The sequence below is a fragment of the Phocoena phocoena genome, chromosome 14, assembly GCF_963924675.1.
Source record: "Phocoena phocoena chromosome 14, mPhoPho1.1, whole genome shotgun sequence".
Lineage (NCBI taxonomy): Eukaryota > Metazoa > Chordata > Mammalia > Artiodactyla > Phocoenidae > Phocoena > Phocoena phocoena.
Genome location: NC_089232.1, coordinates 32,897,521 through 32,913,135, shown reverse-complemented (window position 1 = coordinate 32,913,135; position 15,615 = coordinate 32,897,521).

Here is a 15,615-nt window from a genome sequence, read left to right as displayed (position 1 = left end):
CTAATGGTTTATCAATTTTGTTTATCTTCTCAAAGAACCAGGTTTTAGTTTTATTCATCTTTGCTATTGTTTCCTTCACTTCTTTTTCATTTATTTCTGATCTGATCTTTATGATTTCTTTCCTTCTGCTAACTTTGGGATGTTTCTGTTCTTATTTCTCTAATTGCTTTAGGTGTAAGGATGGTTGTTTGAGATTTTTCTTGTTTCTTGAGGTAGAATTGTATTGCTATAAACTTCCCTCTTAGAACTGCTTTTACTGCATCCCATAGGTTTTGGGTCATCGTGTTTTCACTGTCATTTGTTTCTAGGTATTTTTTGATTTCCTCTTTGAGTTCTTCAGTAATCTCTTGGTTATTCAGTAGTGTATTGTTTAGCCTCCAAGTGTTTGTATTTTTTACAGTTTTTTTTCCTGTAATTGATATCTAGTGTCATAGTGTTGTTATTGGAAAAGATACTTGACACGATTTCAATTTTCTCAAATTTACCAAGGCTTGATTTGTGACCCAAGATACGATCTATCCTGGAAAACGTTCCATGAGAACTTGAGAAGAAACTGTATTCTGTTGTTTTTGGATGGAATGTCCTATAAATATCAATTAAGTCCATCTTGTTTAATGTGTCATTTAAAGCTTGTGTTTCCTTATTTATTTTCATTTTGGATGATCTGTCCATTGGTGAAAGTGGGGTGTTAAAGTCCCCTACTATTACTGTGTTACTGTTGATTTCACCGTTTATGGCTGTTAGCATTTGCCTTATGTATTGAGGAGCTCCTATGTTGGGTGCATAAATATTTACAATTGTTATATCTTCTTCTTGGATCGATCCCTTGATCATTATGTAGTGTCCTTCTTTGTCTCTTCTATAGTCTACTTTAAAGTCTATTTTTTCTGATATGAGAATTGCTACTCCAGCTTTCTTTTGAGTTCTATTTGCATGGAGTATCTTTTTCCAGCCCCTCACTTTCATTCTGTATGTGTCCCTAGGTCTGAAGTGGGTCTCTTGTCGACAGCATATATATGGGTCTTGTTTTTGTATCCATTCAGTCAGTCTATGTCTTTTGATTGGAGCATTTAAGCCATTTACATTTAAGGTAATTATCGACATGTATGTTCCTATTACCATTTTCTTAATTGTTTTGGCTTTGTTTTTGTAGGTCTTTTCCTTCTCCTGTTCTTCCTGCCTAGAGAAGTTCCTTTAGCATTTGTTGTAAAGCTGGTTTGGTGGTGCTGAATTCTCTTAACTTTTGCTTATCTGTAAAGATTTTAATTTCTCTGTTGAATCTGAATGAGATCCTTGCTGGGTAGAGTCATCCTGGTTGTAGGATTTTCCCTTTCATCACTTTAAATATGTCCTGCCACTCCCATTTGGCTTGCAGAGTTTCTGTTGAAAAATCAGCTAACCTTATGGGGATTCCCTTGTATGTTATTTGTTGCTTTTCCCTTGTTGCTTTTAATATTTTTTCTTTGTATTTAATTTTGGATAGTTTGATTAATATGTGTTTCTCTATGGATTTATCCTGTATGGGACTCTCTATGTTTCCTGGAACTGATTGACTATTTCCTTTCTCATGTTAGAGAAGTTTTCAACTATAAACTCTTCAAATATTTTCTCAGACCCTTTCTTTTTCTCTTCTTCTTCTGAGACCCCTATAATCCAAATGTTGCTCCACTTAATGGTGTCCCAGGGGTCTTTGAGACTGTCCTCAATTCTTTTCATTCTTTTTTCTTTATTCTGCTCTGTGGTAGTTATTTCCACTATTTTATCTTCCAGGTCACTTATCCGTTTTCTGCCTCAGTTATTCTGCTATTGATTCCTTCTAGAGAATTTTAAATTTCATTTATTGTGTTGTTTATCATTGTTTGTTTGCTCTTTAGTTCTTCTAGGTCCTTGTTAAACGTTTCTTGTATTTTCCCCATTCTATTTCCAAGATTTTGGATCATCGTTACTATCATTACCCTGAATTCTTTTTCAGGCAGACTGTCTATTTCCTCTTCATTTGTTAGGTCTGGTGGGTTTTTACCTTGCTCCTTCATCTGCTGCATATTTCTCTGTCTTCTCATTTTGCTTATCTTACTGTGTTTGGGGTCTCCTTTTCACAAGTTGCAGGTTCGTAGTTCCTGTTGTTTTTGGTGTCTGCCTCCAGTGGGTGAGGTTGGTCCAGTGGCTTGTGTAGGCTTCCTGGTGGAGGGGACTGGTGCCTGTGTTCTGGTGGGTGGGGCTGGATCTTGTCTTTCTGGTGGGCAGGGCCACGTCCAGTGGTGTGTTTTGGGGTGTCTGTGAACTTAGTATGATTTTAGGCAGCCTCTCTGCTAATGGGTGGGGTTGTGTTCCTGTCTTGCTATTTGAGTGGCAAGGGGCGTCCAGCACTGAAGCTTGCTGGCCGTTGGGTGGAGCTGGGTCTTAGTGCTGAGATGGAGATCTCTGGGAGAGCCTTCACAGTTTGATATCACATGGGGCCCGGAGGTCTCTAGTGGTCTAATGTGCTGAACTCAGCTCTCCCACCTCAGAGGCTCAGGCCTGACACCAGGCCGGAGCACCAAGACCCTGTCAGCCAGGCAGCTCAGAAAAAAATGGAGAAAAAAAGAAAGGAAAAAAAATAATAAATTTAAAAAATTATTAAAATAAAACAATAATAATAAAAAGAGAGCAACCAAACCAATAAATCCACCAATGATAACAAGTGCTAAAATCTATACTAAGATAAACATAAAAATCAGAAATCAGTCACAGACAGCAAACCCCAAGTCTACAGTTGCTCCCAAAGTCCACCTCCTCAATTTGGGATGATTCGTTGTCTATTCAGGTATTCCACAGATGCAGGGTACATCAAGTTGATTGCGGGGATTTAATCCGCTGCTTCTGAGGCTGCTGGGAGAGATTTCCCTTTCTCTTCTTTGTACGCACAGCTCCCAGGTTCAGCTTTGGACTGGTCCCCGCCTCTGCGTGTAGGTCGCTGGAGGGCGTCTGTTCTTCGCTCAGACAGGACGGGGTTAAAGGAGCCGCTGCTTCGGGGGCTCTGGCTCACTCAGGCCAGTGGTGGGGGGGGGAAGGAGGGACATGGAGTGCGGGGCGGGCCTGCGGCGGCAGAAGCCGGCGTGACGTTGCACCAGCCTGAGGCGTGCCGTGCGTTCTCCCGGGGCAGTTGTCTCTGGATCCGGGGACCCTGGCAGTGGCTGGCTGCACACGCTCCCAGAAGCGGGGTGTGGATAGTGACCTGTGCTCGCACACAGGCTTCTTGGTGGCGGCAGCAGCAGCCTTAGCGTCTCATGCCGCCATGTTAGCCGCGGCTCGCGCCCGTCTCTGGAGCTCCTTTAAGCAGCACTCTTAATCCCCTCTCCTCGCGCACCAGGAAACAAAGAGGGAAGAAAAAGTCTCTCGCCTCTTTGGCAGCTCCAGACTTTTCCCGGACTCCCTCCCGGCTAGCCGTGGTGCACTAACCCCCTGCAGTCTGTGTTCACGCCGCCAACCCCAGTCCTCTCCCGGCGCTCCGACCGAAGCCCGAGCCTCAACTCCCAGCCCCGCCCGCCCCGGCAGGTGAGCAGACAAGCCTCTCCGGCTGGTGAGTGCCGGTCGGCCCTGATCCTCTGTGCGGGAATCTCTCCGCTTTGCCCCCCGCACCCCTGTTGCTGTGCTCTCCTCCGCGGCTCCGAAGCTCCCCCCTCTGCCACCCGCAGTCTCCCCCCGCGAAGAGGCTGCCTAGTGTGTGGAAAGCTTTCCTCCTTCACAGCTCCCTCCCACTGGTGCAGGTCCCGTCCCTATCCTTTTGTCTCTGTTTATTCTTTTGCCCTACCCAGGTACGAGGGGAGTTTCTTGCCTTTTGGGAGGTCTGGGGTCTTCTGCCAGCGTTCAGTAGGTGTTCTGTAGGAGTTGTTCCACGTGTAGATGTATTTCTGATGTGTTTGTGGGCAGGAAGGTGATCTCCACGTCCTACTCCTCCGCCATCTTGAAGGTCCTCTCTTCCAGCAAATGTTTTTAAAGAGAATAGGCATGCTCTTCTTGCCCTTCCATCCACCGTGACCTGGAGCGTGCATATCTGGAGCCCTAGCAGTTCTTAGATCATAAGAACAAGGGCCCTAACTGAGATCTCAGAGGATGCACGGACCGGCCGGAAGCAGGTCCCTGACAAATTTGTGTTAAACCTGCTCTGGATACCTGCTTCCTGACTTACGTAAAAACAAATAAAACCATGTATGTTTAAGTCACTATGACTTTAGATTCTCTGCCAGGTGTGGCTAAATTTTGTCCTAAGTGACATAATCATTGCATCTTGTTTCCTTGTGTGTTTGGTAATTTCTTACTTTGATCTTTTTTTGGTTTTACATAATCTGTGGGAATCCTGAAAGCCTGAATTAATGACACCTTCCTCCAAAAAGGATTTGCATTTACTTTTTCCTGGAGTCATGTGTCCTACCAACAGGGAATGGCTTTAAACTTCTTAATGAGGGCATGGGCCCTGACAGCAGGCTCAGGGCTTAGCTTCCAATCCCTACATTTGGGGCTGACACTGGCATTGATCCTCCAAGCCTTGCAGTTTGCTTCCCCCTCTTGATTCTAGCTTTAGCTCATTATGCATGTATGTGTATGTTCTATTATTTTGTTTTGTTGTCATTGGAAATTTCCCGCTGTTTCTTGTGAGAGTTCAATGTATTACAAAGCATGTTTCATCTGGATCTAATGCCATTGCAGCAGAATATTACATCAGGGCATCATTCTGCCAGCAGCATCCCAGTTTCACCCTTAAGATGTGCTGCAAAGGCTTCACATCCGCTTGGCCCACCCAACATTTTGGTGCAAATTTGGTCCAAGCAGAACTCTTCTGGAAGCTAGGTTAGTACCACTTTCTCTGACCACAGACTTGACTCTTTTATTTGTATCAGGAGTTCAGCTCAGTCATTAATTATGTTTTTTAGCATTTCTGACAGCTCTTTCAACTTACACAGGCTCATTTCTCTGTCTGCTAAGACTCTGATACATCTCCAGGAACATGTATAATAAAATGTTACTAATGGGATCATATACTTATTACAATATGTATAATATCCTGCAGCTTGCTTCTTGGTTTAAGAACATATCCTAGTCCATCTCAGTACTTACAGTCACCTCATTCTTCTGTCATAGATGCAATACTATTCCATCATATTACCACAGTGATTGAACAATTGGATAATCGATGGACAGTTAGGTTGTTTCCAATTTTCTGATATTATAAGTAGTACTGTGCTGTAATAAACATATGTGTGTGTGCGTACGTATGTGAGAGTCATCTGTAGAAAGGATTTCTAAGAATAAAATTTTTGGTTCAGAGAGTATGAATATTTCACATTTTGAGGGATGTCACCAATTTATCTCCCTCCAAAACTGTGCTAATGTAATGGTGCTTGTGACAGAAACTACTAATGCCAACGCAGTGTCCATTTCCCCCTAATTCCTTAGTAAGAGATTCCCTTTTTCGTTTCAGAGTGGTGTTTTGCCTAACTAAAAGCTGCATTTCACAGCCTCGCTTTCGGCTAAGTGTGACCACGTGACTACCTTCTGGCCACGGAACTGTGAGTGCAAGTGTTTGTGTGGAACATTCTGGAATACTGGAAGTTATGCCACTTTGGGCCCTTCTGCCTTTATTCCTCCTTCCAACATGCATGGTGGTTGGATGGCTAGCATCCCCCTGGCCATCTTGGACCATGAAGTGATGAGGACAGAAACCATGCACTAGGCATTGTGGAGAAGAAAGAAAGGAGGCAGAATCATGGAGCACCACCCTACAACCCTAGACTGCCTACATCTTGACTGCCATTGTATTGAGAATAAACCCAGGATTCTCTGGGTCTTTGTTACATGCAACTGAATGCAATTCCTAAATGACACCTTTCCTTCCAAACATTTAACCAATAAGCCAGTCTTTACTGAGTGCTTGCTATGATGAGCCCAGTCATGTGCTGTGGATTATTATCACAGTGCCCTTGCCCATCCCCCAATTGGGCTGTCATTCTTGGAGGGGTAAGTGCCACCAGGTATGTGGCCTTGTACATTGACTCCCCATCCTTTCTCCCTCAAAGGTGATCTCAATCCACAGAACTGAGCAAACTTGACATTCTCATCTTTGGCTCAGATCACCTAAGGAAATCAGTCTATGGACATGCACACACAGACACACACAGACACACACACACACACACACACACACACACCAGTGCATACAGAAAACCAAACAGCTTCTCGCAGGATCCACAAAACTTCCTTATCTTCCAGTCTCAGGAATTCTCCAGAATAACCCTTTAGCACTCTTTAAGACAGGGGTCCCCAAGCCCCAGTACCGGTCCGCGGCCTGTTAGGAACAGGGCCGCACAGCAGGAGGTGAGTGGCGGGCGAGCGAAGCTTCATCTGCCGCTCCCCCATCGCTCGCGTTACCGCCTGAACAAACCCTACCCTCCCACCACACACCCCAGCCCGGTCCGTGGAAAGATTGTCTTCCACGAAACTGGTCCCTGGTGCCAAAAAACACTGGGGACCGCTGCTTTAAGAGACACCCTGCCCGATGACAAATGTGACAGCTCTACGGAATAAAAATGTACAGAGTTAATAATTCAAAACTACTATTACATCAATGCAATTCTTGTTGGTTTGTCAATATGGACTTTTTCAATTAGACAGTTGTATTACAGTGATTAATATCAACAGCACAATTAAGAGACTACTGTCCTAACTTATGGTTGGCTTTGCCTAACAATCCGTATTTGCTATTGAATAAATGTGGTGTCTGTGGCCTTCCAAAGACTGACGGGCCTTTATCAGCAGCTGAACCTCTCCTGTCCCTGGTGAGGCTCGGGCAGGAGTGACCTTGCCAGCAGGATCCTTCCTGACTGTTGTAGTGGCCCATCACCTCCCCTCCCTCCCCGGGGTCTTCTCTACTCTACGTCAGGAGCCCCACCCTGCTGGCGACAGGTATCACAGAGAGCGTCTGACAAGTAAGCTCTGAGTCCCAAACCAAATCTCACTTTTCCTGGTAAATAAAGACAGCAAATAAAATTCCTTTTCAATCGCCATGGGGTCCTATAGAACTTGTCAAATGGGAATCATGTGTGGCAAAAGCTCAATCAAACCAAGGGGATCTCTGTTCTGGGTAATCATTCATTGCCACCTGAGTCATTTAGCATGTTTGTAGGGGAAGGAACAGAAGTCTGGGGACCGAAGCTCACTGGTCTGGCTGGGCCTGGGCTCTCCTGAGCTAATCGGGATGGTCAGAGAGAAGGAGTGCTTCCATCTCATGACCCAGGCTGATAAAAGAAATGATCACATACTGAGGTCTGGGGAAGTCATTCTGGTTTAGCCATGAGTTAACTTGAATTTTATGTCAACTAAAGCAGCCTGTTTGGGGCCTGTCAAGCATACGGTGTACATGTGCTTTAATTATTAAAGAAAAGGGCACATTGACCAGAAGTAAAGATTGTCCATGTTAAAAATAAAGATTAAATGCCTCCCCTTCTGGGACACCAATGCTGGTACTCCTTCCGTGATAAGACTTCCTTTCCAGGTGCCAAAGCCATACGGACCCACTGTGTACGTGCTGGTGTGGTTTTTTTCGTTGTTGTTCTGTCTTTTTGAAACCTTGAAGGAATATATCCCTGACTTGTTCAATGTTCTTTGTTCTGACAACATAGAAAACTGTGCTGGAAACCATGCCTCTCCAGAGCACTTCCTCAGTCATCTGAGAGTTTGTCTCCCAGGCTATTGTCCTCAATTGGCTCAAATAAAACTTTCTATTCCTATTATAGATTGTTTATTGATTATTTTCATCAACAAGGCCCAATCATAGGCCCACAGATTCTAAGCAACGTGAAGTTTGGGGTGGTTCCCACAGCAAAGTCAGGCTGCACCCGCAGAGAAGCAGGCCTGCAGCTGGGCGGCCGGGACCACAGATGTGCGTAGAAGGCTGGGTCACAGTCTGCCCTGTGGACACCGAGCTCCGGCATCAGACCTGGGGACGGCAGCCTTACAGAGACTGTTTAACCAGCTTCCACAAGCTGTATGGTCACAACCCTGAAACAAGCCCTAGTGACTTCGCTTCTCTGATTGAACGCCAGCTGATACCCACCCCCAATCCTCCTAATAGAGTCCTCTTTAATGTAAGTTATCTAGGGTCTATTTCTGTTGCTTGCAGCCCCCAAATCCCAAACCATACACATTGCATAATGCATGTGAAAATGTTTTCAAATTATAAAGCACTACATACATGCATGTTCCTGTTCCTTTTGCTAGTACAGACTGCGCTAGAAAGACGAAAACTCTAGGGTCAGACGGACAGATGCACATCTGAACTCTGCCAGGTAATACGTGGACGACTTTGGATAAAGATACTTACTCTTTCTGAGCCTGAGTTCCCCTTTGTAAAATGTGGGTGAAAGTCAGTAGTTATTACGAGTATCCATGCATACAAGAAATTCCCAAGCTGTCTCTGGCTTAAAAAAGAAACAAGTCCATTTGTCTTCAGGCAGCAGTCAAAGTAAACAGGCTGGGGCAGGCCGGGGGTGGGGGGTGGCTCCCCGGCCATCAGGCCCCAGGCTCCCCACATTCTAGGCTCTACCGTCTTCCTCAGGGTGCCCCCCTCCCCATGGTAGCCACATCTACCTGAAAGGGAGGCCGGCAAGTGTAATCTTCATTATGTGTTGTAATAAAGACTGGGCTCCTGTTATTGAGGAAGGGGGAAATCGTGGGCACGGGCTGTCGTTAGGTGTGGTGGAACCCGGTGCCAGCGTACCCGTGAGGGGTAGTTTTCCTTCTCCCCTCCTCCCCTTACAGTGCTCCCTGCTCCCTTCTGCTCCCACCAGAATCCCTCCCAAAGTCTCCCTTCACTCAGATAACACTTTTTTTTTTTTCTTTTTTTTTGCGGTACGCGGGCCTCTCAGTCGTGGCCTCTCCCGTTGCGGAGCACAGGCTCCAGACGCACAGGCTCAGCGGCCATGGCTCACGGGCCCAGCCCCTCCGCCGCATGTGGCATCTTCCCGGACCGGGGCCCGAACCCGTGTCCCCTGCATCGGCAGGCGGACTCTCAACCACTGCGCCACCAGGGAAGCCCTGATAACACTTTTTAACAGGATTTATATCCTTAAGTTAAAGTGGCAAAATTGATGGGAAAAAAAAAAAAATGCTCCAACAGCTTCCACCAATGTATCAAAGAGGGGAGGTTCAGAGTTTGGGTTCTAGAGATGGACAAACCATGTTTCCACTTCCTGCTTCCTGGCCATGGGGCTTCGGGCAAACCTCCTAGCCTCTTGAAGACTGTCCCTCAATTGCCAATGTCCACAACGACAGTGCTGACCTCAGAGTTCTGTGGTGAGGACTGAAGAATCTAATGCAGAAGGGGAGACACTTAGTATAGGGCACAGTAAATATCACCTGCTATTGTTGTCAATGTTACTATCTGTATATATGTCGTCTTGGTCAAGTCTCTCCAGGAGCAAGCTAATGGTTTTCCCTCTGCGTTCAGCCTTTACGGCCTTCTTCAGTTTCAGTAGCCTGAACAGTGAGAAAGAGAATGAGGCTTCTGACGTTTCTCCTAAGAAGCTTTACTGAGCAGATCTGGGAAATCCAGAGCAAGCCTGATGGCCCTTTGCAGATGAGTAGGGACTGTGGCCGCGAGCACTCCCGAGACTTCTGGGTATGTCCTCTTAGCCTGTGACCACACCCCCCCCCCCACCAGGAGCTCAGCACCCCCTGGGCGGGTGTTAACATTTCCCCCCATCTATTGTTCCCGAGTCCATCGCTCAGAGCCATTGTTCTGTGGCTGTGAGGACCAGACCAGCTCCATTGTTACTGCAGGCACAGGCTTCCTCGAGTGTGAATGTTATCTGTCACCAGATAACGGATATGCTCAGCCCAGGTCAAACACTTGCTTATCTGCAGGCGGCTGAGCGCCAAGTCTCTGCTTCTGTTCCTCCAGGTCATTTATTTGCTACCCTTATCGCCTCTGACCATGGTGTGGTTTGCACACCGGATCTCAGATTCTGGTTTGTGGCCTGAGAGGTGCCCTGCTTCTAGGGAACTGGAGTGTGGAGCGGCCTCCTCGGGCAGTGCAGGGAGAAGAGCCCTGGGCCAGGGGTCAGGACACGCAGCACCCAGTCTGTCTCTAAATGATCGGATTGGGCTCAGCGGTCTCTGATGCTTCTTCCAGAGCCAATATTCTGATTTACTACAAAAGGCCCAGTGTGAGCATTCTTAGGGCCTGTGGATGAGGAGTGTCACCTGCCATATCAGTAAACAACGGATGTTGCAGCCATCAAGCCCTCAGCCACCGCAGCTGCCCAGACTGTGCACTCTGAGGGGATTCAGGATGGAGAAGGGCAGAATACTGGCTCTAGATACTCAAGGTGCACGTCAAAGCAATGATTCAATGAGCCCAGACTCTTGCACCTTCCCATACAAAAAAAAAGTGCTAACTTCATTAATTTGAGATGTCTGGTTTTCTTGAATTAACAGTAGCTTTTTTTTTTTTTTTTTTTTTTTGCGGTACGCGGGCCTCTCACTGTTGTGGAGCACAGGCTCCGGACGCGCAGGCTCAGCGGCCATGGCTCACGGGCCCAGCCGCTCTGCGGCATGTGGGATCTTCCCGGACCGGGGCACGAACCCGTGTCCCCTGCATCGGCAGGCGGACTCTCAACCACCGTGCCACCAGGGAAGCCCAACAGTAGCCTTTTGATGCTCCAACAACCGGTCTTTGTTGCAGAACTCCTGTGTATCCTGGCTACTCTCTTACCTCTCGGGGCAGAGTCCCTCAGAGCGCGTGAGAGGCTGCCTCCTGGGCTTGAGTCCTCAGAAAGTCCACCAAATAAAACATCATTCTCAAATTTTAGGTGGTGGGCTTTCTTTCAGTCAACAGGCCAGAGAAGAAAAGTTGAAGAAGATTTAAAACGAGGAGCAGGAAGTGGGAGTGTCTTCAGCCTCCTAGTGAGGGAAAACCGTGAGTTCCTCTTGTCCGCACTGTGGATTTGATGTTGCTCGTTTTAGCTTCTGTGGTCCACGGCGCCGAAAGTGGGCAGGTGGAGGCCTCCCGCTCATCGACTTGTTCATTCAGAAATAGCTTGTAGGGAAATTCCCTGGCGGTTCAGTGGTTAGGTTTTGGCGCTTTCACTGCCGTGAGCCCGGGTTCAATGCCTGGTTGAGGAACTAAGATCCCGTAAGCCACAAGATGTGGCAAAAAAAAAAAAAAAAGAAAGAAATAGCTTGTAAAAACAATGACTATATCCCATGCAGATCCCAAACAAGGTGGGGGAAAATTGTAGAACGACTGCAGGAAGTTAAGTAATGGCATAAAGTACTCCTTACTTTAAGAAATACTTCACGTTACAAACAACTTACAGAATGAACTGGTGGGGGGGGGGGCGGTGGAGGCGTATTTATTTACTTTATAAGATGATTCCTTACTTTATAAAAAGCCAGACGTCTCCTCTTGGAAGTCAGCTCTCACGGTGCACTAAAAGTACGGTTGACACTATAATAAAGCTAATTAGACAACTTTTGAGTAATAAACCCATTGTGTAAAACAAACATAGCCATGTTATGCAATGTTATATACGAAGTGTTTTGGGGGTTTTTTTGTAATAAACACACTCACATTTGGGGGATAAATTTCTGTTAAGATAATGTCTTATGTGACTTGTGTGCCTACTGTGAATTGAACAGTGAAGATTTTTCAGGTGCATGTGAAGGCAAAATCCATTTTCTTCTGTGATGAAAGGTCTGCAATGCCCACCTTTTTCCACAAGGCGGAAGCATGCCACAGGGTAGTTAGTTACAGCAAAGGCCTGGGGTCGGGGGGAGTGCATAGCCTTGGGCGAGAGTGCCTCCTTCCCCGGGGAAGACAATTCACTAAAAGTTGAGCAAAAGGGCTTCCCTGGTGGCGCAGTGGTTGAGAGTCCGCTTGCCGACGCAGGGGACACGGGTTCGTGCCCCGGTCCGGGAAGATCCCACATGCCGCGGCGGCTGGGCCCGTGAGCCATGGCCGCTGAGCCTGCGCGTCCGGAGCCTGCGCTCCGCAACGGGAGAGGCCCCAACAGTGAGAGGCCCGCGTACCGCAAAAAAAAAAAAAAAAAACCACTCTCCAAAAAGTTGAGCACGGGCAGATCTGATGGTGCCTTGGCAAATCGAAAGCCCAGAGTACAATATTTGCCAGGAAACTTTTGGCTGTTCTACAGAGAAAGGACGAAATCATTTTGTGTGATGGACATTCCTTAGACAGAAACAAATTATTTTTCCTGTATAAATACAAAATTTGCCCACCTAAGTCATCAACAAATGTGATTTTAGGTAGATACCAATACACACTGAATCATAAACATGTTGTTTTCCCTTCAAGTTTCTTTTGTGAATTTATAGAAACGCACGAGTTAAAATCATTCATTCATGTTCTAGTGCTTGTGTCTTTGGACAAGCCCTGGATGGAAAGAGTGCTTAAGACTTGAAGTAAATTGTTACTGAGTAAAAATAAACTCCCAAGAAAAGAGATTTAGGGTAGAAAATTAGAGTTTGGCTCTTTGGGTTTTTTTTTAGGGGGAATTTTCCTTTCATATTTTTGTACTGGGCTGTACTTCCATTGAATGTATGTAAAGGATAATAAAATGATTCAACAGGTCAGGAAACAAGTGATTCTACTGTATCTTGTCTATACCAGCTGAAGGAGAAACCAAAGGGCCTATTAGGTGCCAAGACCCAGATCTGGCCTAAAGCAACGTGAATTGATCACGCCATAGTTTTCACTTCATGGGAGAACTTAGCCAGGGGGACTTTATGCTTGACTATGTGGCAGAATCCACTTATGTCTCCTAATGCCCATTTCCCTGTCTTCCTCGGTACCAGAGCTCCCAGCTGTCAGCTGAGTATATCACTGCAGAGAATAAAGTCTGTGTTTCTCGGACTTACTCTGTAGGTGTAACCAAGCCGTGGCCAGTGGGATGAAAGCAGAAGTGGTGTTCTTCGAAGTGGCAGGGCATTACTTTCCTGATGGTTGAATGTGGATGTGATGGTTGGAGCTGGAGCAGCCACACTGGGTGTTGAGGAGAAAGGTGGATCACGAGGAGGGTGGAAAAACAAGAAAGAGAGACCCAGGTCTCTCATCATTATGGAGCCATCATAGCAGCCTGGACTGCCTACCTAGATTTTCATAAAAAAGAAAAATACAAATATTTTGTGTTCTTAGTTACCTGCAGCTGAACCTCTACATCAATAGAGGTATTTTGAGAAAACAGTTCAGAGGTAAGATGGAATTTTTACTCATTGTGTCATTATTTTATAATTTTTATCACCAGTCAACGCTTAAGTGAACATTGTGTGAAGGACAACGCTGGGTGACCTGGTGTTATCCTTAAGGATGGAGCTGGATCAGGACACCATAAGCAAAGGTCAGTTGCTAAAAAAAAATCCTTCAAGAAAATTGCTCCAGCACTATTGTATAAATGCCGCTATATGTGGTCACAGCCATAGCTGTGTTTTCCCTGGGAGCAGAGGTTGTGTTTATCCTGACTTTCTCTTTGCGATTTAAGAACACGAAGTCAAAAGCCTGTTCCTCCCTTCAAGGCTGATGTTTGATGCAAAACATGCAAAACCCATGCATACTGCATTAATAGCTGTGGCACTGTGAGGCCAAGATGCATCTGTGCTGTTCTGATTAAGAACCACTTTTCTGGTTCTAGGTTGAGGACGGGCAGGTTATTTTCCCTCTAGATCCCTAAACAGTGTCACAGATTCTAAATAAATGAGCTCCCGTGCTGTCCCTTATCCACGCTAGCCCCACAGGGAAGATGGAGTGGGGAGTCCACGGGCCAAAGGATTTCTCACCACTCGAGGGGTGTGAGGTCAAGTGGGCAGGGGACATCTTCTAGCAGCCTTGAGTCCTTAGCAGGCTGGGTGAGGGACAGGACTTCTGTCAGCAAGTCCCGACAGATCTGAGAACAACATGTGCCCAACGCCCAGGCGCTCTGAGGAGCAGGGTCAGGCCCTTATAGGGACTTATGATACGACTTAGAGGGCCTGCTGGGTCCAGCCTAGCTCTAAGGGAGAGCTCCGTGCAAACAGGGGCCTAGCAGCCTCATCTCATCCAGAGTAACAAGGTGGGGCTGCACAACACGATTACGTTCCAGGAGGAGGCTTCCTGGGCAAAAAGAAGCAACCAGTCCCTTTTAGACAGAGCTAAAAGCCAATGGCCCACTTATTTTCCAAACTAGCCATAGCATCTGAATGCAGATGGTGGTATTATACTCACGTTGCACAAGCCAGCTTTATAAAATCCAAAGCCTACATGCTTCAGCTACTTCAGGGGACAATCTGGTGACCAAAGGAAAAACATTTCTCCATGAAGCAGCCCTTGCCTGGAAGGCCATGATGAGAATTATTCCTGGGGTTCCTTACCAAAACATTCCATGATTTACCACCCCACCTAGCAAAGTGCCACATGCTAACACAAAAGAAGAGGGGAGACAAACTTGCAGTAAGAATGTGCCCGATGTCCAAGGGACTCCCTGAAGACAACAGAGAAGCATGTTTTAAAGAAGTGTTCCATCACCAACAGTTTGACAATATTATAAGAAAAAACACGAACATTAATGACTCAATTCAAAAATTTCTTCCTCTGAGTAGGAAGAAATTTGAGGAATACCATACACAATTTATTTCGTATATATTTTCCTTTTAAAGGACGTACAATATAATGAAAAACACCTACATCTAAATAAGGTTAAAAGAACACTCAATGAATATTAAAGAAATGCTAAGCGATAAGAAAGCATTGTATCAGTTTCATTGGCAATATTTTTCTCAGTGGTATAAGAGAACCTCACAATCAATGACATCTTAGATTTAATGAAATTCAAGTGTTTATTGTTTTTGAGTTAAGCTTCCCTACTTATATCACCAACTATAAGTGTTCTGAAAGAATTTCACAAAATTTTTATTTTTTCTTTGAAAATTAAAAACAAAAACAAAACCCATCAGGGATAGGCTTTTTTAAAGTTCAATTTAATTTTTACTTTCATAATTATGTCCATAGTATTGCTCTATAAACACTTTGGGAATTTCTTTTAAAGTTTAATTTTCTGAATTTAATATTCCAAACAAGTGACTTTCCAAGAACCCCCGAAATCACATGAATTTTATGAATGTTTTAGGTGGTTCTGTCTCTTGAAAGGGGGGCGGTGCTTAGTTAAAGGGTGATGAATTCAATTCCTCTGACCTTAGCTACAGACATGGTGGGCACTGGAGAAACAAAGTGACTTAAGAGGTACCTATTAAGCATTTATAAAGCAAAAGAAGGGATTGTGTTGGCTTTATTACTCCTGTTAAAAGAATCAAAACTTCTAGGGCTTCCCTGGTGGTGCAGTGGTTAAGAATCCACCTGCCAATGCATGGGACACAGGTTTAAGCCCTGGTCTGGGAAGATCCCACACGCCACTGAGCCACTAAGCCCATGAGCCACAACTGCTGAGCCTGCGCTCTAGAGCCCATGCTCCGCAACAAGAGAAGACACGGCAACGAGAAGCCCGCACACTGCAACAAAGAGTAGCCCCCGCTCTCCGCAACGAAGACCCAACGCAGCCAAAAATAAAATAAATAAATTTATAAAAAAAAAAAAGA